We start from the raw sequence: 27849 nt of genomic DNA on the forward strand, positions 1-27849 counted from the left end.
TCTTTAGCTGGATTTAATGCTCTCCCAACAGCAGTGCTAGAAGGGAGATATAAAAAAACACCTTATGAAACTTGGCTTTGTCCTTGCGATGATAGTGTTATTGAAACTACAGTGCATGTTCTATTGTACTGTCAATTCTACAAGGACAGTTGCCACCAGCTGATTACTCCTCTTCTAAACAAACACCCTGGACATACTGATACTTTCTATTTACGTTATCTTCTGGACAATCAGAAACCAAGTGAAGTTCACAATGTAGCAAAATTTTGTTACATTGTATGTAAAATATGATCCTAATAGCTTGGTGAAAACTGATATGTGTATAACATGACCTTGTATTTGTATCTGAAATTGTTTTTAACAATTATTAATAATTATATTTTGAAATTATTATTTTATCAAGTTATTTTGTATACTGGTGAATGACCGAATAAATCTTACTACTACTACTACTACAAATCTCAGAAATTGTTGGTCAAAACCTGGTTGGTATCCTATGCATATGTAGGTTTGCTTTCACATTTATGGGCATTGTATAATAGATGTACTCATTTCTTGGTGGCGCAGTGGTTAAATGCCTGTACTGCAGTCTGTGAGTTCAGTACCAGCAAGGGCTCAAGCTTGCATCCTTCCGAGGTCACTAAAATGAGTACCCAGTTTATTGTAAGCCACTTAAGTGGTATAGAAATGTACTTGCTAATGCTATAGCAATTTCACTTAGGCCTAAATCTTATTGTTAGTCTTAACTAGAACAAAGTAGTACTTTCAGGGATCATTTTTATAGTGTCTAACTAGAAAAATGCATTCAGAAGTGTTGTACTGAGGACTCATCATCCACAAATTGATTCAATGTGCTGCTGTGGTTGGCACTAAACCAAAAGGATTCTAGCCATGTAGTTGCAATATTTTAGATGGTATTCATCACTGTCTTCAATATGCCACTTTACTAGCCACTGTATTGTCCACATTGCATAACAGGACAATAAGTGGCCACAATGGGAGACATAATCACTCGTACACCGTTGGCATTCAGCAGAAGGCTGGCATAGCAGCTGTTCCCCCTAGATGGTATTTGGATTTTTTTTTTTAACTCCTAGGCCCAGGGAGCAACAAAAGAATCCCAAGGGTTGCACTTTGCCCACTCCTAGTGTAGCACAGCCATTGTGTATTTTCACTACATAAACTTATCTCTACACAAGGGGGCCCAAAAAAGGAGGTTGCAAGCTTGTTTTCTGCATCAGAGAGTAGAACTAAATCTACTGGTTTTAAGTTACAGGAGGGTAGAGTTTGATTGAACATTAGAAGGAACATCCTGACAGTAAGAAATGTTTAGGAATGAAACAAATTGCCTAGAGAGGTGGTGGGATCTACTTCTTTGATGTCTTCAGAAAGAGGCTAGAAAGCTACCTGCTTTAGCTGGATTGCTTTAACTGGAGATCATGTAATTGACTGTTGGGGTGGAGCTGATGGCCCCTGAGGCCGTTTCCAACTCTATGATTTCTCTGAGTAAGGAAGAAAGTGCCTTGGTGGACTGTGTACCTGCTGAGTTTACTATCCAGTTGCTGACTTTGGATGACGGTCAACTTCAGTGGCACTTGATCTCCTTCCATGTATTTTTTTCTTTTAAATCTCTAAATCAGATAGGTTAGACAACATTTCAGAGGGCACCTTAAAAAAGAAGAGGGTTGTCTTCTGGTTGCTGTCTTCTGCACACCCATCCAACTCACCCACACACACACTGTGCCATGTCGCCTCCTTGTTTGCTATCTCCTGCACTGGAACTAATTACTAGACAATGGTTTTACTGAAGCGTAAAAGTCATCTGATATGAAAGGGTGGACCTTTGCCTGAAGAGTGGGGCTGATGAAGAGATGTGTACAAAAACAGAGGAGAAAAGCATTTCATTTATTTATTTTGGAATAGAGACATAGGATATGATGTGGAAATAACTGAGAGCTATTGCTGTATATTTGGAAGCAGCTAGAGATTCTCCTGTGGGTCAGTAGTTCTACTGCTTGCTGGGGAGGACTCTGCCCTCTCTATCCTCCCATGCTCACTTTGCATATTTATAAATAGACCACACAGCAGCATAAGGAATCTTATGTTATGTTCCCAGTAAGTGCTGACCTTGAATCTTTTCAATACTCAGGTGAAGCAGAAGAGCACATAAAATGTTTATTCTCAAGCACACCTTAGAGGTCATCTCTCCCATTATTTCTGCTTTGGAATCCCCCCCCCCCCATCTCTATCTCCCTGAGCATGTGTGTGTGGGGACCATCTGAGCATCTCCTATCCTTTCGTTTGTATTCTAGATCTTCCCAGGACAAGAATAACCAAGGGTCTATCTTCAATGTGTTTCCCAGTGGTCAGATGCTTTGTTGTTGTTGTGTTCCTTTAAGTTGTTTCTGACTTATGGCAACTCTAAAGTAACCCTATCATGGTGTTTTCTTGGCAAGTTTATTCAGAGGGAGTTTGCTGCTGCCATCCTCTGAGGCTGAGAGAGTATGACTTGCCAAACATCACCTAGTGGGTTTGCATGGACAAGCTGGGATTCAAACCATGCTCTCCAGACCCAAGGTCCAATGCTCAAACCACTGCATCATGCCAACTCCAGATGCTTAGAAGCAGCCCATAATGAGAACCTCAGCACAATAGCCTTTCCTTCCATGACTAGTATTCACAGGCATTCTGCTTCTGATTCTAGTGGCTGTATGTAGACCCTGCTAATTCTGAATTTGTTTACTTCCTTATGAAAACTCTCCAGCTTGGTGGCCATCACTACCTTCTCTAGTAGTGAAATTCTCAGGCCAGGTGTGTAAATGGCTTGGGGCTGGCTGAAAGTTACCCCCACCACACATAGGAGCCTTCTTGAAATCCAAGGGTGCATCTATGTTGTAGAAATGATGCAGCTTGATGCCATTTTAAGTGCTGTAGTTCTTCATCCTGGGATCTGTAGTTTTGCAAGGCCTTTAGCCTTCTCTTCCAAAGAGTTCTGGTGCCTCAGAAAACTACTAATTTCAGGATTCTATAGCATGGAGCCATGGCAATTAAAATGGTGTCAAACTGCATTATTTCTACAGTGTTGATGCACCCTAAGATAATTACTTAACACCCTGTTAAGTATCCTACTACCCTGTGAGGCTAGATTGGAGGATACATATGACAATATCCCAACTGTGGAACTTTTTCCCAATGGAAATCAAGCTAGCTCTGCTTTTGAGGCATTTGGTAGGCAGAAAAAAATATTTTACATGGTGTTTGGCTCTTAAAATGAGAAAATCTACCCTGGCTGTTTTTTCAAACTCTTTGTCTGGTTTTAGAAGTGTTTAGACGGTTTTGGATTAGTTTTTTTTTGTTTGTTCCTTTTCAAAAAGTTTTAAAGCTGTTTTTACTTATTGTGCATCACTGCAGGGGCCTTTTGGGGTGGAGAGGTGAGAAATAAATTCCATGAATGACTAATAATATATCACTTTGTGAAGTGGCACTTGATTTTCTCTCTTCTAGACTTCCAGTATTCTGGTTCTGGTATTATGAGTGACGGAAAGCAATAAAAACTTGTATCCACTTTTTTCTCATCTTGTGTCATTTTTGTTATCTTGACACAAATTGAAGATGTAAGAAAAATCTATGAGGCTTGGATTTTTGTACACACTTAACAAGTTCAGACCTGTCAAAATGTCCAGCAAAAAGAGAACATATCTTTATGCAAAACCCCACACTTCTCTGAATTTTCTGTTCCAGTTTTCAAGTTTAAACATACACTCAAAATTCTTGGCTTTACTTCACGAACAAAGATTCAGGAAGGACTCATCCGTGCTTTCTACAAGCGCGTTGATGACGTTGGATGTATCCTTCCAGCCTGTGCAATGAATTTTTCTGGTGGAGCACAGTGTGCATAGAACTGGCCTCACCCTTTAAACCAGAGGTTTGACTGCTGAGGCCTTGACAAGCATGGACAGTGGCAAGGAGGTCCTCGGGTTGTAGGTTTGATTGGAGTTTCCTTCTTTTAGATGGTTGACCTTAAAGGGTTAGACGAGCACCATCTGCCCGGGTTTGGGATTAGTTTTCCTTCTCCTAGAATGGTTGCCATAAGGCTAGAGAGCCCATCCTGCCCTTTAGCGCTCATGGTCAGACCCTTCGGTTGTAACCTGTCTGGCATGGGAGGCCCTGCCGGTGGCTATTATACCACTGCCAGCATAGCTCACAACTTCATTAGGGTACACAAGCCTCTCCCCCACACAGTCAGAGCATAGCTGGAGGGGAATAAGAGGCCGGAAGATGACAGTTAAGGAGGGAGGAGCCTCTTCTTTCAGGTTAGCCCTGATGAAGCTGGGTCTGCCTGATCATTCCCTCTCAGGCTGGAAGATGACAGTTAAGGAGGGAGGAACCTCTTCCTTGAGGTTAGCCCTGATGGAGCTGTGTCTGCCTGATCACTCCCTCTCAGGCCGGAAGATGAATGAACACTCAAAATACTTGTATGATTATTAAAAGTGCACACACTATGAAAAGAATGTATGGGAAGTAGGAAGAATGTACACAAACATGACTATGAGTTTCATGGATACTCTTTCTGACAAATTTTGTGGTGTCTGTAAACTGACAAAAAACATGAATCAAAGCAAATGTACATTTTGAGGAATGAGATATGTGTAAGTGTATTTATCAGTGGGGACTGGTCACTCTCATGATAATGGAGTGATAAATGAGAATGTAATTCTTCATCGAAGCTGCTTGTACATTGCAGAATTTCTACAGTTTGACACTACTTTGATTTTTATGGCTCAATGCCATGGAATTCTCGGATTTACAGTTATATAAAATATTCCACCTGCTCTGGCAATGGGCTCTAGTGCCACAATAAATTACAAATCCCTTGATCCCATGGGATACAGCCATTGCATTTAAAACAATGTCAAATGGCATTAATGTTGCAGTGTAGGGGCATTAATTCTGCAGTGTAGCATCAGCCTAAGTTTCTTCTCAAAGGAAGCAATGAGTAATTTTAGCAATATTCTGCCCACTGTGAGAAAGCCTTCAAAATTCAGGATTTATTTTGTGGGAAAACTGCACATGGTTGTTTTGCACAGAAAACAGCATTTTCTGCACGAAGTGTTTCCTGTACAGAAAATGCTGTTTTTTAGGAAAATCAACTATGAATAAATATTTTGCAGGATATGTCTCTAATTACAGCATTTTCTGCACAAGGAACATCATTTTCTGCTCAGCAAACAATATCTCTTCTCAGAAAATAGAAAGCTCATTTTCTATGCAGAAAAATTATGTTTCCTGCACAGAGTTTTTTAAAATGTAAATCAACCACATGCATATTTCAGTTTCCCCAATTACAGAATTTTCTTTGCATAAAATACTGTTTTGTCAGAAAGCAAAGCAATCACATTCTCATCCAGAATAAGTCCCAAACTGTAAAGATTCTCCTCAGTCCAGGATTCTTCTTGTCAGGGTTTCTTGACACACACAAAAACACACTTGTGACAATTCCCCCCAACTATTTTTTAATATTCTTTCCATGTTGGATCTATGCCACATTTTAACTGGTTATTAAAGGAGTCCCCCAAAGTGATGAACCCATTTTGCCCATAGGTCTGTCTCTCTCTCTCTCAAGGTGGGCTTCTTTAAGATTAGGACTCAAATCCATAGCCGATTCACTATCCTCCTGCATGGAAACCACCACCTGCAATTCCTCTTTATGAATGAATAGATGAATTCATGAATGAAAAGGCAGAAAACTGTGGGAATGCTTCCTGGTCCAAAGGCAACATTTTGCTCCAGTTAAGACAAATAGCAGGTGATATGGGGACTGGTCTCTGGGCTCCTCAGTTTAATCTATGCACATTCTCATAATGCACTGAGAAGTTTTGAAAATGCAACCTCCATTGAGGTTACCTTTATGCCTCCCCCTCATCCACCTAAACTTTAAAATAGGAGACCAAGCTTGCAAAAAATGGATGTGCGTAAACCTCAGTTTGGATCTTATTCTTCTTTTATTTTTATTTCTCCCTCTGTTATTATTTTTAGCTTTGAAATCAAATGGCAGTTTTGCCTTCAGGAGCCTGCACTCCCAGACATGGGGAGAAATCAAAAGCTCGAACCCTTTCATCCCCCGCCGTTCTCTGACAACCGCATGAACAGGCTTGCTTGAAAGCTCCTTTTATGCTCACCTCAGGAGCTCATGCCCTTCTCAGCACACCGCAGTGGTGAAGTCTGCCTTTTATTTGCTCCTGTGTGTCGGCATTCATATAGTCACCTCCCTTTGCGTTTCCCCTTCTCGGTGCTTAATGAAGCAGGGGACAAAAAGGGGAGGGGAGGGAGGAAATAGACAAGGAGGCTGGATGGAGGCATAATTGGGAAGCCAGTAAGTAGCATTTGATTCCTGCCTGAGAGAGATGCAGAACAGAAAATAAAAGGCCGGAGCAGTAGGGAACTGACATAAACCAGACATGAATGCCCTGGCCACAAGGATGTGGTGAGTAGGAGGACAACAATCTCCTGGTTGCTTTTTCTTTCCTTAATATTCAGTATTGTATTTAAAAATATCTTGCCATGACACTCAGAAAAGGTTTTTTTTTTTGTTTGTTTGTTTTTTGTATACTTCCCAGAGCTTGGAAGTAATGAGTTGCAAGCAATGCAGTTACCTGTGACTAGTTACCTTTCACAATGAGAGGGTGCTAAAAGTTGCCTTCATAGGTAAAATAAAGAAGAACAGTGAAGGACCTTTATTGATGCAAAGCAGTAGCTCCATTCACTTGCAATTTATTCTGAGAGACAATTAAAATTGTTGGCTATGATCCATACAGTCCTATACAATTTGGATCCAATCTAGCTGAAGGACCCTATCATCCCATATAAGTCTACCCAAGCTGTAAGATCTTCATAAGAGGCAACTCTCTCGATTCCACCACCTTCAGAGGCAAGTTTGGTGGGAACAAGGAAGATGGGCCTTCTCCATGGCAGCTTTCAGACTTTGAAACTCCCTCCCTACATGAACATTTTATATCATCATCATCATCATCATCATCATCATCATCATAGCAAACTTTTGGGAATTGTTTCAAAGACTGGGAGCTCTCACAGAGAAAATTCTCTCTGGCATCTCCATCAAACATACCTATGAATGTGATGGGATTGAGAAATGTGCCTCCACTAAAGATCTTATATTTGGGGGAAGCTCATATGGTAGAATATGATCCTTCAGGTAGTCTGGACAACATTATCATGATCCTTCTCATCATGAATGAGATAAACCTCAATTTTTCACCTGATAAACAAGTGAGGTAGCATCTCAAAATTGAAAGGAAGCTCTGGACAAAAGAAACTGACAGACATTTGGTTCTGAAACCAGAAGGATGTGGAACTCCAACATATCTATGTTCGAATCTGGAAATAGAAATGCAAATCCAAAGCTTCATTCTATTTTTGATTAAAAGCCCAGCTGGTGTTTGAAATGTGCAAAGGGGGATTTCTGGAGTGCATTCAAGCTTACCTGTTGTTCTTACTGAGCTATTGGCAACTATGCAAGCGTGCCCCCCCACACTTCCTTATGAGCAGAATAAACACTTCAAAAAGTACATTTAGTACTGATGAGAAATGCCAGACTGACAGCCCATGAGATTAAAGACTCCAGTTTACCATGTGATAGATGCTTTCCAGAGAGCTGCTTTCCAACATACCTTTGCCAACATGACTCAGTCATGATTTGCAAAAGGTCCTCCTTTAGGGAAGGAAGGGAATTGGCTTTCTCCATGAGAACTTCAGGAACCTGGCTCCCACTTTGACACACTAAATGTTAATTGGAGTGGGGGGCACCAAGTGTAGTACTTTCACCTAGCACCCTAAGGAAAATGTCAGTGGCCCATCACTCCATCACAACTCACTTGCATTGAGATATGCCTCAGACTGTCTACGTCAGTGACTAAAATTCTTATTTTCTCCTGCAATGAGAAGAAAATTACAGTAATTGTTCACCTTTGCGTGTGAAGATTAAAGAATTCAGGAACCAGAAGCCTAACTGGGTGGCTAAGGTGGATTGTTGTATAGGAATTCAAAATATCAGTTCCCAGTTGCTGCCGGAGCATTTTTGCAGATACCAGATGGGGCTCAGTGTTGTCTTCCAAAGCTTCTCCTTAAACCTGATGCAAGCTTGCTTGGCACTAAGTGCAAGGATACCCAAAGACAGATTTTCACATAGTCCTATGGAAGCTTTGTTTCTGGAATTCCAGTTTGTTTGTCTTTTTCAGTTAAAAGCACTGTTAAGATTTCCTGGGAATTACCCTAAATCACTGTCAATCCCCCCCCCCCCTTTATATGCAGCATTCTAAGCTATGCATTAACAACAATGGCAGCAACATCTTCTGGATAGCTATTTCACAGCAAGATTGTAAAACTCAATCATCTTTGTTATATGCCTTCAAATGATTTCCAACTTATGCTGGGATGGCATATGTCTGCATGTAGTCATTTACACTGTTCTGAGGACTTAATTCATTTCAGGCCTATCTTTTGTGATGCTACACCCATCGGCTGCTCTGAAGTTACCACAGCTAGTACATGTGTGAAAGGAAAGGAAAATATTGTATTTCCCCAATTCATGTTCTGCAAAAGTCAACATAGAAGTGAGTATCATTGTCCATTTAATAGGACTTCTCATTCATTCATTCATTCATTCATTCATTCATTCATTCAAGGATTTATATCCTGGCTATCTCTTACAATGGGAGCCTTCAAGTTGTTTCCAACTTATAGCAACTTTAAGGTGAACTTATCACAAGATTTTCTTGACAAGACTTCTTCAGAGGGGGTTTGCCTTTCTCTTTCTCTGAGACAGTGTGATGTCAAAGAATCAAGAAGTTGGAAAAGATCCCAGGGCCATCCAGTCCAATCACATCCTGACATTCAGAAATACGCAATCAAAGCACTTCTGACAAATGGCTATCCAGTCTATAGTTGAAAACTTACAAAAAAGAGGAGACTCTACAACTCTCCAAGGCAGTTTCTGGAGCAGCAGAAAACAAATTATAGAATCAGATTAAAAGAGACCCCAAGGGCCATCCAGTCCAACCCCTTGCCATGCAGGAAGGCATAATCAAGGAACCCCTGACAGATGGCCATTTAGCCACTGTTTAAAAACCTCCAGTGAAGAAGATTCACCACACTCCAAGGCGGCGTATTCCACTGCCAACCAGCTCTTACAATCAGGAAGGTCCTTCCTAATGTTTAGGTGGAATCTCTTTTCTTGTAGCTTGAATCCATTGTTCCATGGATTGGTCTCTAGAGTAGATATCCCTTCAGATATTTAAACAGGGCTATCACGTCACCCCTTCTCCAGTCTAAACACACCTAGCTCGCTAAACCTCTCCTCATAGGTCATGGTTTCCAGACATTTATCCAAGGTTTTTCCATGGCTGAGCAAGTCTTCTGAAGTTGTGGTCCAACACTGAAACTAATAAAATTGTATTATTTGCAAGAAAGGTATGAATCTGATCCTGCAATCCCTTTGTATCCATCCTGGAAGGCTGCCTTCCTTGGCTGGTGGGGCTGTGTTTGGTTTGATGGCTCATAAGTTTATCATACCCACAGTTATTACACTGAAGAATATCACACAGCTATATTTTGCTGATTAGTACAATGTCTGTGTGTATACTGTGATACTCTCAAGACTGTATATTTCCATGCCCAAGTAATGGCAATTGTTCTTGCAGTCTGACAGTAGCTATCTCCCTCAGTAGTTACATTTTCATTTCCATTAGAAGCCAACATCTTGCTTGTTTGAGGACATCATCATAAAATGCCTTGTGCACAGCCAAATGATTGTGCTGCTCTATTACAAGCTATTCATTTTGCAAGATTTTGCTACTGGGGAGTTGGGGTGGGGGGATACGATTATACTGCCAAGAAATGAAGACATCCATCTTACCCACAGATTAATGGATATATCTTTTTTAAAAAAAACAAAATGGGTTAGACTGATGAAAGGAGTGACTTGCATTTAATCATCTGCTGTCTTTGCAGCCAGCACTTTAAGTAATTAAAGTGCCAAGGTTTCCAGTCTAGAATACTGTACAGTTAAGACAAAGGTGAGGAAAGAAAGAAAGAAAGAAAGAAAGAAAGAAAGAAAGGCCCAAAAACCCTTTGAAAAACTTGACTAGTATTATCAAAATGCTTCTCCCCCCTACAGTGTTTCTTATGCAGAATCTTTAAATTCTCAGAGAGATTCTACTGAAAATGAACTGGAGGTGGGGATAGGAAGAACATAGTTCAGTGAGACCATTGAGAAATTTTGCAAATACAATTTTTTATCTGATTTTAAAAAGTCCAAGGTACCTCCAGTTCTCTCTTTCTCAGGCTTTGGGACTGGGCTAGCCTTCCCTTTATGCAGAATATGCTGGTTATCTCAGACAGACGATGCAAGAGTAGCTGCCTCAATGATTCACTTGGGATGCACCAACACTGTAGAAATAATTCAATTTGACACCATGTTTAGTGCTGTAGTTCCATACTATAGAATCTTCAGATTTGTAGTTTTACAAGGTCTGTAGCCTTCTCTGGTGCCTCACAAAACTAAAAATCCCAGGATTCTTTAGGATGGTGCCATGGCAGTTAAAGTGATGTTAAGCTGTATTATTTCTACCATGTAGATGTACCCTTGGACTCTGTAGCAATGCACCTCTGTTGAAGGGCTGACCTGTATATGTCTCACAACCAGACCTGAGTGATGTAAACCAGGGACCCTTTTCATTACATGATCATAGTACCATGATCTCCCTTTAACTGCTATGGCAATATCCTGGGATTTACAGTTTAGGGAGAGTTATTTAGAATTCTCAGCCAGAGAACTCTGTACTTGTACATCAATGAACAAAGTAAATGATTTCCTGAGAATTATTTCTTGAACAGCAACTTTGGTAAGGGTAGAAATAACATGGAGGAAATATAGATAGGTTCCTACAAAACAAAAAGAGCAAACTTTCAGATGAAGTAACATGTGATATTGGGAATGAGGAGTCATATGAAGATGAACCCCAAATTCTAAGAAATGAAGTGAAATCCACAATAAAGGAAATAAATCAGCAGGAACAGATGATATCCCAGTTGAAGTGCTACAGTGCCTAAACACAGATGCAACTTTAGTGCTCACTGAAATATGCCAACAAATATGAAAAGCAAATATGGAAAACAAAGTGGTGGCCAATAGACTGGAAACTCTTGATGTACATACCATACATACCACATAAGAAAGGAGATATAAAAGACTGCAGCAACTATAGGACAATAGCACTAATATGACATGTGAGCAAATTAATGCTTAAAATTCTGCTGCATAGACTCCAACCATACATGGAGAGAGAAATTCCAGAGGTGAAAGCAGGATCAGAAAAAAATGGGGCACTAGGGACCACAATGCAAACATGTCATGGCTAATGGAGTGCACCAAATAATTCCAAAAAAGAATCAACGTGTTTCATAGACTACAGCAATGCATTTGATTGTATAGATCATGAAAAGCTATGAAATGCATTCAAAGACATGCATGTGCCACTACATCTGATAGTCCTGATGAGGAATCTGCATCAAGGACAAGAGGCCACCATCAGAACAGAATTTGGTGAAACACAGTAGGCAAAAGGATCAGGCAAGGCTGCATCCTATCATCTTGTTTAACTTATATGCTGAAAACATAATAAGAAAAAGGAGAAGTAACGATAGGAGGAAGCAACATTAACAACCTAAGATATGCAGACAACACCATAATATTAGCAGAAGACATTCAGGAATTGGAACACTTAATAAGGAAGGTCAAAGATGAAAGTGCAAAGGCAGGTCTGATGCTGAACATAAAGGCCCCATACAGACAGGCCAAAATAAACCTGCTTCGGGTCACTTTGGAGGTATGCTGTTTCAATGATGCATGCGTCCTAAGAGTCCAGAAGTTGCACCAAAACCATGATCCAGTCCCAAGGACTGGACTACAGCACAGCTTTGGCGCAGCTTCCGGACTCTTAGGATGCATGCGTCATTGAAACAACATACCTCCAAAGTGACCTGAAGCAGCTTTATTTTGGCCTGTCTGTATGGGGCCAAAGAAAATAAAAATAATGACCACAGAAGAAATACACAAATTCAATCTAGGTGATGAGGAAACTGAAATAGTTAAAGAATTCCCATATCTAGGATCACACAGTGACCAGAATGGAGACTGCAGTCAAGAAATAAGAAGAAGACTAGGAATGGGAAGGGCAGTTATGAAAGAACTGGAAAAGATACTGAAGACCAAAGACATACAACTGAGCACTAAAGTCAGAATTGTTCAGGCCATTGTATTCCCACTTACCATGTATGGATGCAAGAGCTGGATAGTGAAGGAAGCAGACAGAAAGAAAATCAACTCATTTGAAATGTGGATACCATGGAGAGCCAAGAAGACAAACAAATGGGTTGTTGAACAGATCAGACCAGGGCTCTCCTTGAAAGTGAAGATGATCAATTTGAGACTATCGTACTTTGGCCCATAATGAGATCAGTAGAAAAAGCAATAATGCTAGGAAAGGTAGAGGGTAGAAGAAAGAGAGGAAGACCACAAACTAGATGGATAGACTCAATCAGGGGGATTGTGGGCAAGGGCTTGCAGGATCTGGGCAGGGCAGTGGCATATAGGGATTCTTGGAGATGCCTCATCCGTGGAAATGATACGAGGCAGCTAACAACAACAAAAGTTTATATTGCATAAGTTAGCAAAAACATTTTCAGCTCTGTAGAAAGCACTTAAAAGCTCCCCCATCAACAAAAATAAATAAACAAACAAACAAATATGCATTCATGAACTCTCTCCCCCCCACTAACATACTTTTCTTGAGTATTTTTGGTGGTCAAACATATAGGACTATACTCTTTATAAAAATACTGTAGGGGAGCTAGCACAGCAGGCTTATCTGTTCTTCCTCCTTTCCATTTTATAGATTCTGGCTGAGGGATTCTGGAGGGAACAGCTGTTGACCTTACCTGTTGTAGGCAGACCCAAACAACTACAATAGGATTGGCTTGAGTAAAATCCTACTTATTCCCCACCTTAAGCTTCATTGCACTGTTTACTGTAGACATGGTGATACAATCTGTCACTCAAAATCTAAATCTGTCTTTCTCCAGTCCTCCTTTGCCATGCTACCAATACTGATGCTAAAACCTTTCAGTTAGACAGAGAATGAGGAAAAAGGGGAATGTCCTGGCCTAAAAAGACTTTGCAAAAGTAGCTTCTTTGCCCATGGCAATTAAGGGTTTGTACAGACCATCATGAAAGGTCAGTATGGGGACAGAGTGAGGTTGTGACATCTGCATGATGCACACCCCGACTCTGCCCCCATGCCAGCATAATGCCTTGTACCCCACCACATGGTGGGCAGCATCACAGCGCTGCTCTGGCACTGTGTCCAGATGATGCAACACCAAAAGAGCACCAAAAAGCTGCGCCCATGGTGGCTATACCACCCTTTCCATGGTGCAAAAAAGGAGCTGATTTTGTGGCTCCTTTTTGCACCACAGAAAGGCCAGATTGGGGCTGCAGTATGTAATTGTCACAACCCCAATCCAGTGCATTTTTCACAAACCAAAGACCAAAATTTAATCTACAGACTCCGAAAATTCGTAATTCAATTTTGAAGAGCTTCTTCTCTTTTTCTCTTTTGTCTTTCAATTATTATTTTTCCACTCTGAACCTGGTAGCCTCTGTTAGCCCTTTACATATTTATAAAAATAGCACACACCAAATTGTAAATAAATACTGAAAGGCATGAGAACAAAGGGCAAGTGAATGAAGGCATGTGACACCAGCAGACAGATCAATTAATTGATCCCTCACAAATCTGGATAACTTTGTTTCACAGTTTATTAAAGACTGTCAGAAGCTTCAAGCTCATTTTGGCAGAAGCTCAACTGTCACCTGTCATTAAATCACATACGATGGAATGAATTCGGATGTAAAGACAAAGGCTTCAGATTTGTCTTCATTTCAAAAATTGCACTATGTATGGTTGACCTTTACAATTTAGTAAACAGCTCTATACTTTCTTCTAAAAAATCCAGGATAATAAATTCATCCACCCCACCATTTTCAATTTCATTGTCTGGTTATTGAGGGCTGTAAATCACAAGTTCGAATTAAGTGACCCTCCAACTGTAATTCCTAGCATTCCACAGCATTGGCTATGCCAATAAGGGCTGCTGGGAGTTGCAGTCCAATAACATTCTGCTGGCTGCATGACTTCCACCCCTTCCATATTCCCAAAAATTCTTCCAACAAAAGTTTATCTCATTTTATATTTTGCAAGATTGCATTGTGATAATCAAACTGCACATCTCTCTATCCGCTTGCCTGGGCAAAAGTCCCATTGAACTCAGTAGTTCTTAGTTTTGAATAGATGTGAAGAGCCTTTTACTGGACATTGTTCTATTAGTTTTTGCTTTAAATGAGCATTTTTTAAAACTAGACTGCAAAATCCAAAATCCATAGTTCAACAATAACAGTGTGAGGGAAATAGAGATGTGATGGCCCGGGAAAAAAATTTGGAAAAATACAGGTTTTGCTTTGTTTTGCACAAATCATGCAAAAATAAAACATTCCATAATTGATATTCTTCTTTTTTTCATTTTTTGCAAATTGTGTTCTGTTCCCCTCCCAATTTTTTCCTGGTTTTATCCCCATTTTTTTCTAGTTCTTCACATCTCTAGAGAGGACCAAGATATTCATATTGCACAGTTACAGCACTTCAATTCTACTCTAATCTCTATGACTCTATTCTATGGAATCCTGGCATCTGTAGTATAATGAGATACTTAGACTTATTATATTTCCATTCCTTGAGGTTTTCCCCCACATTGGGTGTTTATGTGGACTATTCAGTTTTTGCCTTGGTGCTATCCGACTGATTCATTATACTACTTTGTCACCACTGGTGGGTATGGTAGAAGGAAACTCAGGCACAAGTTACATTGGGAGGAGGGAAATGGCATTTAGCAACAGCATTTACATTTCTTTACCAGTGAACTCAGCACTCTCTAAGCAGTTTACAATCTGTAAGCCAATTGCCCCCAACAAGCTGGGTACTCATTTTCCTAATCTACAAAGGGTGGAAGGCTGAGTTTTTGTCAATGCTTCAAACTCCATGAGCAAGATTTTTTGGATAATTTATACAAATCCTGAGGTCCTCTAGGGAATTAGTCTATGCAGAAATCGATGTACTTTTTTAATGCTTAAAAACATACATTTTCACACAGAAAACTGCACTTTATGCAGAAAACAGTTTCCTGCAGTGAAAACATGTCTTCTGAGCAAAAAGGTATGCTTTTGTGAAGGAAAAAAAACACATATATTACTGCACAAAATAATTACCAATCAGGGACTTCTGGGCAGGGAGGTGCTGAAGGAGGATGCAGGTCCAAGAGCTCCGTGACCAACCTTCCTACAACAGTGGTTCTTGGAGGAACGGGACTTACTTCAACCCATCCTTAACCACCTCTGAGACGAGGGGTTGACTTAGTGGTTTGCTGGGGGTCCCCTGGAGGAAGACGCGGATTCCCGGGGTCTTACCATGGAGGTTTGACTCCGAGGCAGCGCTCCCAAGGGGACTGCAAAACTGAAGCCTCCCACTGTTGTTGCTCGGGTGTGCCTGAGACCAGAAACGCCCCTGCTTATATTAAGCTTTACAGCAAGAGTATCTCAAAGAGATGGAAGAGATAACTTCTCTACCTTGGTGAAGGAGATTTCCCCTTGCTTCCAGCCGGCGGTGGCTTCCAGAGAGAGGGGAGCGACGAAACATAGAGACGGAAGTGAAGGAAGGGGGTAAAGCAAAGGAATTGAAGTAAAGAAATACAGTAAAGCAGTAAAGCAGAAGACTGTCGTAAAAGAACACGGAAACTACAAATCCAGACTGACTCGAAAAAGACTCAAAGACTGTGAAATTTAAAGACCTAAAGGTTGTGAGTCAAAAAGGAGGAAGAAACTAAAGGGATAGTGAGTATAAAGTGGGAAAGAAGGGGAGAGAAGGAGAGAGGGTGTGTAACCACGTAAGAGATAACAAACGGAAGAAAGAGCAAGTTTAACAACTACAGCAATAATAATAATAATAATAATAATAATAATAAACATAGAGACTGTCTTCCAAAATAATGTGTGGGGGAAACCTAAGAAACCTTCTAAGAAAGTAGAAGAAACGTCTACTACGGCGCCACACTAACGCAGACAACGCCTTTGGGATAAGTTTGTTTGTGACAACCCATAGTAAACAGAAGACAGGAACCAATAAGAACAGAAAAGGACAGTTTTTGAAGGGATTTTACTTTGCTCTCTACCCTGTTGTTTTGGGAAAGAAGTTTGATACTCTTGGATGGAAACCAGAAACTCCAAACAAAGGAGAGAGAAAGTAAGGAGGAAATTGTAAAGAAACTGTAATAAGATTATTGAAGGGTGTTAAGGAAATATCTAACTTGACAATTTCAGACCTAACTAAATAATTGGATATATTGTTGCTGAAGAAGAGCTATTTTATACTATTGGAAATACTGGGATTACCCTTGCTATATGTTATAATATACAAAAGTTACAATATCTAAATCTTAACTTGTACTATACTTAAAGGGAAAACCAAACTAAATATAAGATTTCTAGAAATATGGAAAAATGCTAAGGTTTAGGTATGTTTGGATGTGTTTTGCAATTCTAGAAAGGAATTTATAATAGAGAAGATATAGAGACTATGCTTCAATCTTAATAATACTAACTGAGACCAAAGAAGTAATTTTTCTTGATTGATGCTGCGATATATTGTAAGATACTATATAGTGTGCCTTATTTGGTTTATAGCCAAGTCAGTTTAAAAGGTGGAAAACTCCAGAAAGGAGAGATCAAAAAAAGGATTGATTATGGTTTATAAAAATATTACAATAATCGAATTTCTTTTTTTCTCCTCTTGCATATACTCTTGAACATTCTTTATTCTACTTTACTTTTTGGGGATTGGTGGGCGCCTATCAAACAGCTGGAAGAGCAAGAAAAAATGGCAACCAATAAAAAAACCTTAATTCAAACTCAAATACAAACACAAAGAAGAGGATCTTCGGAGGGTACAATAAAGATCACAGACCCAATAATGCATTTAATTGAAGAAGTAGGGAAGATCAGACAAGAGATGAGAGAATTGCATCAGGAAATGAAAGAGGATTTAAGAGGAGCAAACCAGGAAATTAGAGGAGAAATTAAAGAGATGAGAGAGGAAATTAGAAAAGACTTTAAAAAAGAATTGGACAATTTTGGAAAGAAAATGGAAAAGATGACGTCAGACATAAAAATCACCCAAAAAGAGGTAGAAAAAAATAAAAGAAAGAACGGGTGATTTAGAAAATACATCAAGTGAAATTCTAAAGAAACAGGAGCAACAACAAATCACTGAATGGAATAATGAACTCTGATACCGAGACAGATGCATCAAAATCCGAGGACTTCCTGAAAAGAGTAATGAAAATCTTATGGAAAGATTAATATCAGATCTTGCCAAATATATGGGAATATTGGTAGAAATGATGGATCTGGAAATAGACAAATTATTCCGTGTGAACTCGATTCAAGCACGAGAAAAGAAAATTCCTCGGGATATTGTGATTTGTTTAGTAAGGACAAAAACAAGAGATCGGATAATACAAAAGAATTTCAAAGAAAAATTTATAGTGGAAGGTCAGGAAATAAAAATATTTAAAGATCTGCCACCTCAAATCCTGGCTGCGAGACTTAAATACAAAACCTTAACTCAACTTCTCAAACATCTCAATATCAACTACAGATGGGAGTGCATTGAAGGGCTGTCATTTTACTACAACCAAAAAAGATATAAAATAGACAACGAGGAGAAAGCGCGGGACATGGAAAGGAAACTAAGAAGAGAATTTAGAGAGAAGGAGGATAGAAGTAAAGAAAAAACAACACAATTAAGAGAATGGAGACCGAGACATAACAAAGGGAAAAAGAATGATGAGAAAGATGAAAACAACACAGATCCAGAGGAAGGAGAACTAATAGACAAGCTAACTCCCCAAGAACAATCAAGAGAAGAGACAGTTTTGCCTTTGAAAGAACACAATCTTCTGTTTGACTTGGAGACTTGACATATCTCCCCATATTATTTAAACTGATTCAGAAGCAAATTAACAAATTAATTAAAGTAGAACAAGAACATCTCTCTTTTTTTAAATCGCATTTCACAGGACAAATAAATAAAGATAATTAATCAAGGGGAGGAAGGGGTGGAAAAAAAGTGAAAGAAGTTCACTTGAGGAAGGAAGTTCAAATGTATATTTTTATTTATCTACATAAACAGGATGCCTATTAAAATAACTTCTTGGAACGTGAAAGGAATTAATTCCAAATATAAGAGAAGTATTATATTTCATCACCTAGAAAAACATAGAAGCGACATCATATGTCTCCAAGAAATTAAGATCAAGAAAGAGGAAGAGAGATTCATAGAAACCCTAAATTGGGTCATTGTTTCTCTTCATTATCAGATAAAAGAAAAAAGGGGGTATCCATCTTTGTTAACAAAAAAATACTAAACTAAGGAGATATTTAAAGATAACGAAGGTTTATATATTGCTGTCGAAATCATGCTTAAAAATGTGACAATATTGGCGATAGGAATCTATGCCCCCTCTGAAAATCAAGAAAAATACTTTGCAGAGATCAACAAACATATAAAAGATACCAACTACTCTAATATTATACTACTTGGGGATTTCAATGCAGTCCCTGATCCCACAATAGACAGAAAATCTAATACGGGAAAGAAAATAAGACCAAACCAGGGGAAACTGCCAGTCTCCTTCTTTGAACTGAAACAAGATAATAATCTAGAAGATGTGTGGAGACTCAAACATAAAGTAGAAAATGGTTTCACTTTCTTCTAGGAAAGCCACAATTCTTTCTCACGCATCGATTTATTCTTTGCATCGAAAAATTTAATACCTCAGATCCAAGACATGGAAATCCTCCAAAAAAGAATATTGGACCACAACCTTATATGTTTGGAGTTAAAAGAAAAAAAGGTGGAGTATAATTGGAGATTACAAAACAACCTGTTAAAAAATGAAAAGATCAAAGACAAAATCAAAGAAGCCTTAAAATTATATTTTAAGGAAAATAAAACGGAAGGAATGACGAACAAGATTATCTGGGATGCAGGGAAAGTTGTAATCAGAGGTATACTTATAAAAATTCAAACAGAACTTAGAAAGAAAGAGAAACAAGAAGAGAAATCATTAATGGATGAACTAAAAATTAAAGAGGTTGAATGGAAAAGGACAGGAGATATAGCACTTAAACATCAAGTGGAAGAGCTGCAACACCAACTAAAGGTAATAACATTGAAAGAAATAGAAAGAAAATTAAAGAAAGTTAGACAGAAACACTTCGAATTAGGCAACAAGACTGGTAAACTTCTAGCTAGCAAATTAAAGGACTATCACGGAAGAAAGATCACGACAGAATTAATGTATAAAGGGAAAAGACTAACTGATCAGGGGAACATCTTAAATGCATTCAGAGAATTTTTTGAAACTTTATATAAAGAAAACTTGGATAAGGAACAGGACAAAAAAGAAATATGTAGCTATTTAGATAAACAAGAAATTTCAAAATTGGATGAGGAAGAAAAACTTAAATTGAACCAACCTTTTACTAATAGAGAGATCATGACAGCAATACAAAGATTGAAACCTAATAAAGCACCCGGTCCAGATGGTTTCCCCTCTGATTATTATAAACAAACGCAAGAAGTTTTAGTAGAACCCTTAAAAGAGACTCTGAATGAAATTAAAGTTTATGGGATCCCTGACTCATGGAAATTTGCCTACATCTCCCTGATACCAAAAGAAAATAAAAATAAAAAAGATGTCAAGTAGTATAGACCGATCTCTTTGCTTAATGTTGATTACAAAATATTTTCCTCCATTATAGCAGAGAGACTAAAAGGGATTCTAGGTAGAATAATACATGAAGGTCAGAGTGGCTTTCTACCTAGAAGACTCCTAAAGGATAACATCAGAACGACGATTGACATCATTGAATATTTTGAACACCACAATGAGAAAAAAAATGGCTATGGTTCTATTAGATGCGGAGAAGGCAATTGACCGAGTAAATTGGCACTTTTTGCTGGAGACCATTAAAAGAATGAACATGGGAGAAAGTTTCTTAAATAGGATCGAGAATATTTACGGAGACCAAAAAGCTCAAATAATCGTCAACGAAGAAAGAACTCCCAATATCAACATTGAAAGGGGAACAAGGCAGGGGTGTCCTCTTTCACCCTTACTGTTCATAATAGCATTAGAAATCTTAAACACCAAAATAAGAAACGATCAGTTAATAAGGGGAGTCAAAATTAAGGAATACTATTTTAAGTTAAGAGCCTTCACGGACGATATAATTCTTTATCTAGAAGATCCTAAGACATCAATAAAACGTGTAGAAGAGATTTTGATCGAATATGGAAGAGTCTCAGGCTTTAAAATAAACCAAGAAAAGACAGCAATGTTGACCAAAAATTTAACTAAGAAAGAGGACAAAGAACTTATAGAACTATCAGGATATAAAGTCCAAAAAGAAGTAAGATACCTGGGAATAAATTTAACCAAAAGGAACATAGATCTTTTTCACAACAATTATTTGAGAACTTGGAAAGAAATACGGAATCATCTAGGAAAGTGGAGTAAATTACAACTTTCTTTCCTTGGCAAAGTAGCTGTTATTAAAATGAATGTCCTACCAAGATTTATGTTTCTTTTCCAAAACTTGCCGATCGTCTCACATTTGTGTTTTTTTGAGGAGTGGCAAAGAGAACTTTCCAAATTTTTGTGGTCCGGCAAAAAGGCAAGAATAAGTTGGAAAATTCTAACGGATGATCCCATGAAGGGAGGTTGTGCCCTACCGAATTTAAGATTATATTTCCTTGCATCTTGTTTATCTTGGATAGAGGACTGGATTAAATTAGAGAATAGAAGATTACTATGCTTAGAAAGTGTCAAATTAAGATATGGATTTCATGCCTTCCTTTGGTACGGAAAGCAGAAAGGGAATACTGACTTCTCCCACCATTTCATGAGAAACTCATTGTTAAATTCATGGTTAAAAATCAGAGATATCTTCTATAACAAGCTACCATCATGGGTATCACCTCAAGAAGCCTTTTGGCAAAGAACAAAAACAAACCAGGAAAACAACTACATAACCTATAAAGCGATATTAGAAGGAGGAAAAGATATCAAATTAAAATCATTGGAACAATTGCAAGATGAAAAAATAGTAAATGATTGGTTCACATATAGACAAATGACAGAGCGAATTAAATTAGACATCAAGAACATCGGAATAAGTGTGGAACATAATGAATTAGATGAAATTATATTTGATTAAAAAACGAAACACATATCCAGATACTATAGATTATTAAAAAGGAGAGAGCTAGAAAATGAAACGGTCAAACATACCATGATAAAATGGTCGCTGGATTTAGGGAAAGTCATAGAATTGGAAAAATGGGAGAAAACTTGTTTGATCTCTAATAATTTCACACTTTGCCAGAATTATAAAGAGAACTTCCTAAAAATGCTACACCGATGGTACATATCCCCGCACAAGATCAACTTGGTATATAAAAAACAAGATGCAGCTTGTTGGAAATGTAACAAAAAGATGCAGATTTCCTACATATGTGGTGGACGTGCAAGGAAGCGGAAAGATTTTGGAAAAGAATCCATCAAGCAATGTGTGAGATTCTAGATCATAACCTTCCATTAGACCCATGCCTATTTTTGTTAAATATGATCCCAGACCCAAATCCTGTAATAGAGAAGAGATTTAAACGCATCATTTTGTATATGGTAACAACAGCAAGGACCATTTTTGCTAAATTATGGAAGAATCCAGTGATACCTGAGTTAGAAGATTGGCTCTCAAATCTTTACGACGCTATGGAGATGGACACATTAACAGCTTTGATGAGAGGAAGAACAAAAGAAAAAATTGAAGAGGACTGGTTATGTGTAACAAAATATAGAGAAAAAAAGAAAACAAAACAAGAATGAGAAATGGAAATAGGGAAATTCACACAATCCCCTTACTCTCCCTATCCCTTTTTTCTCTGCTATAAGTAACAGATATAATATCAAGCTGCAGGGGATATAAGAGTATAACTTTAATTGACAAAGATGTACTATTTACCCGATTATAAGCTCGCAATAATATAGATAGTCTCGAGTTAAACTTTTTATTAAAATGTGTATGAAATGACATATTATTTTTCTTAGGCAATCCGGAAGCATGTTTGTAAAAAAGCTTACTATATGATATGGGAAATGATATAAAGCGTCAGAGGAAGGTATGAGATTTTATCTTGGAAGTAGTGAGGAATATTTAGTAAATACAATCCATAAGGCAGTTTATGTTATTGCTACTACAGCACAGTAGCGTTGTATTTTTTTTTGTAAATGTGTATGTACGTTTTAATGTTATTATATGTGAAAGGTTACCATTTGTATATGGATGTTTTTCTATATTTTTAATAATAAAATTTAAAATGTAAAAAAAATAAAAATAAAATAATTACCAATCACCTTAGATAATACTGCTCTCTCTCTCTCTCTCTCTCTCTCTCTCCATATATATATATATGATATAGATATAGATATTGATATCCAGGAAATGCCCCTGAAAAGACTAACAGAACAGTGAGAGTATTTTTTCTCGATGTTTGAATATCCCAAAGTAATGTGGAAAAATTATAATGTGAAGAAAGACGTGTGGTTTTTTGTGGTGGATTTTGCACAAAAACCCATGTTTTCTGCACAGAATACAGGGTTTTCCTCCACCAGAAACCTCTCCTACAGGTAATCCCCCCAGCACACATTTTTTTCTCCACACTATAATTCCTCCAGAACACTTCAGGATGTTTGAATACAAGGAGAAAACTGCAGAGAAATATTTCCTGCCCACTGAAGCATGGAGAAATAAATCTGGAATAATTATTCTCTTTTGTATGCAAGGATGAAATAGTGAAGGATTCACCTCCATATTTCTCCCTCAGTGGAGAGAAAACTAGAAATTATTTATTTTGCATGTGTGCATGTACTAGGTGAAGATTTACCTTTCAAACACATGGCAATTCTGCAGCTCAGAGTCTATGGGCATTATGTGACAGAAGGAGCCAACAGAGTCTTAACTGGCACTAAATAGCAGTGGGTTTTCGCCATTCACAGTATGCAATTTTAGTTCTTTTCTCCTGAGCAAGAGCAAGAGCAAGAGCAAGAGCAAGTACTGTACATTTGTCTACCACTTACCAATGTACTATGTGTTTTACAAAGTATAGGCTCATTGCCCCCAACAAGCTGGGTACTCATTTTAGTGATCTACAGAATGATGCCAGCCTGAGTCGACCCAGAGCCCTTGGCTGGTATTGAACTCAGAACCTTGTGGTTTGTGAGTGAGTGGCTGCAGTACAGGCATTTAACCACTGTGCCATCAGGGCTCCTGAGTAGACAGACCAGGAAAGCCTGACACAGGTGCTAACCCAAATCAGTTCCTAGGCTGACCTGGGGACCCACTACCGCCATGTACTCCTTTTCTTCGCCCTGCATTTCTGCTACTAAACAAACCCGTCTCTGCATCTGATGAAAAATGGGGCACCTGGTTATGTGGGTGCAGCCAGGAACCGTGTTTTCATGTCAAATCACTAGCAGATATGCAAGGGAGCAATTGAGGCATCTAAACAGCCAGGGTGTGATGTGAAGTTTCCAGAGAATTATGCTCAAATTGACCCATGTTAAGGGCTGTTAACATCAGGACCAGGCCAGATCCACTGGATTTGTGTCCAGTCTGCCAGTATCCAGTCCAATTCTGGCCCTGGGATTTTGGCCTGCTTCATCCAAACAGGACGACATGAGGCCAGAGAATACACAGCCTCTTTTGCCCATGCAGATATCTCCTATGATTCCACTCTGACTACCACAGTTCCTTTCTATGAATTCTTGGGGTTCACAGTTTAGGAGAGGGGGCGTTTACAATTCCCAGCCAGATACCACTAGTGCCTTACCATACTACAAACCCTAGGATTCCATAGGATGCCCCCATGGCAGTTAAAGTGGAAGATAGTGTCAGTGTGAATGGCCCTGATTTCTCTATTTGAACAACTCATTTTGTACTGGGTTTCTGTTTGTACAAAACAGTACAAACTGTTTTGTTTTTTTTAAAAAAAATCCTTTATCTGGAATTCTAAATCCAAAATATCTAAAAATCAAAACTTTTTCCATGGGTACCTGACATAGACCCAGTACAGACCACCAGTTTGTGGTGGCCTGGGGCAAATTCTAGGGTACTCGAGCACGGAGCATCCGCATGCTCCAGAACTCTACCACATATGGACGGCACCATCTTTATGCAGCGCCATCCACATTGGGTAAACGTGCATGACACAAGCATGGCACTGCATCTACACCTCTGGGTGCCACTCTTCTGTCATGGATGTGTCACAGTGTGCCAATGGGGCACTGGTGATGGTGTTTTTTCCACATTCCTTTTCGTCTACAGAAACACCGCACAGTTTGGCTGCTGCAGCATCCCTCCAGAAGAAAACTGGGTGCCCCCAGCCCACCTTTTAGGGGCGGTATGTACCGTGCCATAGTGACACTTTTGCTTTTTGGTGGTTCATGGTCAACAAACTTTGTTTCCTGGACAAAATGATTCTGTAACATCCATCTGGCAGAGCTTCCTCTTTCTCACCTCCGTCCTTTAATTTCTGTCCAGCATTCAACTGCGCGCATTACTACATCCTCCCACTGCTCTGAGCATATCTCTCCTTTATTATCATCCCTTCCTTGGCTCCCACTCCCTTTCTGTATTCAGTATAAGCTTCTATTGTTGATTTTTAAAGCCCTGCATGGTCTGGCCCCTCCTTATTTATCAAACCTTCTTTCTCCTCACCTTCCCACTCATGACCTCCTTTCTGATAGTCAAGGTCTGCTATCTCAGCCTAGGATTTTCACTGCCCCGTCCCAGATTCGTCCCTTCTCACTTGCACGTGTCATCACTTCTTTAACCAGTTTTAAAAATGAGTTGATGACCATTCTGTTCAGAGAAGCATTCCCAGGCATTGTATGACTATTATTTGTTATCTGACATTTTTGATTTATTGCCTGATTTACTTTATCAAACCCTTTCCTGTATTGTTATGTATTATTTATATGTATTATGCTATTTTTTCTTAGATTGTACACCATGGACAGGTTTATTTTATCCATTTTATTGTTTGTATGTACAGCACTGTGTAAATCTACAGTGCTATATAAATAAAGCATAATAATAATAATAATAATAATAATAATAATAATATAAAAATATTGTATAAAATTAGCTTCAGGCTATGTATGTAAGGTATATATGAACCATAAAGGAATTTTGTGTTTAGTCTTGGGTCCCATCTCCATGATATCTCATTATGTACGTATATGCAGATACAGGTATTCCAAAATCCCCCAAAAATCTGAAATTCAAAACATTTCTCGTCCCACATATTTTGGATAAGGGAATCTCAACCTGTATTATGCTTAAGGCCAGATTATAATTCATTTATTCATTTATTCTACCGCATTTATGCATATACAGGTATTCCAAAATCCTACCAAAATAAAAAAAAAACCAAAAGATTTCTCATCCCATGTATTTTGGATAAGGGAGTCTCCACCTACATTCTGCTTGGTGCCAAACAACCATTTGTTTGTTCATTTATTCTACTGAACCATCTGTCTACCATGACACAAGTGGTATTGACCCACATATGGACAAATTGAGTGAGAAAAATCAGAGCTCAAAGTGCTCCTGCAGCTAAGCCTAAAAAGCTGCTTAAAAACCTGCTTAGTTTGTCCTTCAAATACTGCTGTTTTGAGGCAAGGGTCTGGTTTAGTGGCAGCGGTGGCGTCACTAGGATTGACATCACCCAGTGCAGTAAGTCATGGTGTCACCCTGAACAGACCCCTTCTCATAACATAGCACACATAAACCTTAGTAATATTTTTTATACTAACAAATCATAATTTTGTACACATAAATCATAATTTTCATATATCACTGAACTTAATGTCAAGAGTTGCAACATAAACAACTAGCAAAATTAAAATTAAACCTTTGAATTACAATACCACACACACAGCTTAAATGTATTTACATGTATTTACATAGTTTCATGTGTCATTCATAATCCACCAAACAGTGAAACCATCTTTGTGCCAACCATAATGCACATTATACACTGTCAGGCTCCACTGGCTGCTTCATCAGGCAAAGGTATTCAAAATGATGCACTTTTGGCTGATGTACAATCCAGTGGAGCTTCCAAAGCTTCTGACATGTATAACGTGAATTTTGCTTGGCCCAAGAAAGGCATTACTGTGTTGTAGATTTTGGATGATATTGTACTTTGTTATATGACCAACACAGCTACAGCTGGATACAATTTCATGGGGTTAAAGTGAACATTTGGTAATATGTGCTGTCTTTTTAAGAAAATTTGAAAAGAAAATATATTCTCACACACACACACACACACACACACACACACACACACACAATTTTATTTATTTATTTTTAATGTATGCCTCTTCTTTCTCTCCCCAGTGAACCTTGCCCCATTCACACTATCGCTTCTGCCAAGCTGCAGCATTTTAAAGGGATGCAGGCCAATGCTACAGTGTTTAGGCAGATTTGGGGGTGCAATGATGTCACCTCCTCCTTTGGTTGATGCCCCTGAGAGTTAGAATACATGCATTCCATGTAGAAGTACCAGATTCAGTCACTAGTGTCTCCAGAAAGTACTGAACTAAATGGATCAATGAGAAGTGATTGATATAAGGCAGATTATTACATCAGTGAACTTTTGGGTTTTCTTCCCCATTTGCATATTAATAATTTCAAAGAACACCAGTCAGATCAGAACTTTGGGGGTAGCTAGCAATATATATATATATATATATATATATATATATATATATATATAAGCTATCAATAAAAACTGTTGAAGGCACAGTGTCACAACAGATATGAAAAACTTTCACTAAAAGAAGCATAAAATGCAGGCATATAAAAAGCACAGAATAAATCACACCAGCTTTCAAAACTTCACTGGTTTCTTCATCAATCAAAGAAGTTTAAAATCATACAGAAAGAGACAACTGACAGTGTTAGAGTCGCAGGCCCTCATTCTGTCTCAGATATTATTTCTTTTGTCAGTTAAGATGGCCTAGAGGGTATCAATGCAGGCAGAGCCCATTTCCCTTCTTGGCCTCGTGGGAATCAGGGGCAAAGAGAAGTAAAATATGGGCAATAAAATCTGATATTCATTTGCAACAGCAAATAGTGCATGATTTTTTGTGCATAAAACAGTGTTCTCTGCACAGAAAATATTTCTGCATGAAAACAAAAGAAAATGCTGTCTGTTGTCCATACATACACACTTCTCAGAACCATGTGGACTTCGCACAGGAGTCCCAAACTGCAAAGATTTGTCTCAAGGTACCTTCACACTGTGGAAACCATACCGTTTGACACCACATTAAGTGTTGTATCTCTGCCCTATGGAATCCTGGAATCTGTAGTTTTACAAGGGCTTAGCTTTTACTGCCAAATAATGATGGTGCCTCACAAAACTACAACTCCCAAGATTCTTTAGGATGGAACCATGGCAGTTAAAGTGGTGTCAAACTGCATTATTTCTACAGTGTAGATGCAGCCTCAGTACAGGATTCTCCTCA

General features: G+C 38.6%; 1 protein-coding gene and 1 pseudogene across 4 annotated transcripts in view; one reads left to right on the forward strand and one right to left on the reverse strand.

The window, feature by feature from the left end:
* Window positions 1-27849, reverse strand: part of LOC149317671 (protein FAM135B-like) — a 190782-nt gene that overhangs the window by 94093 nt on the left and 68840 nt on the right. The gene's annotated exons all lie outside the window — the stretch shown is intronic.
* On the forward strand, window positions 755-864 carry LOC149317672 (small nucleolar RNA U3; annotated as a pseudogene).

Source organism: Sceloporus occidentalis, unplaced genomic scaffold, assembly GCF_023333645.1.
Source record: "Sceloporus occidentalis isolate IW3139 unplaced genomic scaffold, rSceOcc1.0.p SCAF_3, whole genome shotgun sequence".
In the NCBI taxonomy this organism is placed as follows: domain Eukaryota; kingdom Metazoa; phylum Chordata; class Lepidosauria; order Squamata; family Phrynosomatidae; genus Sceloporus; species Sceloporus occidentalis.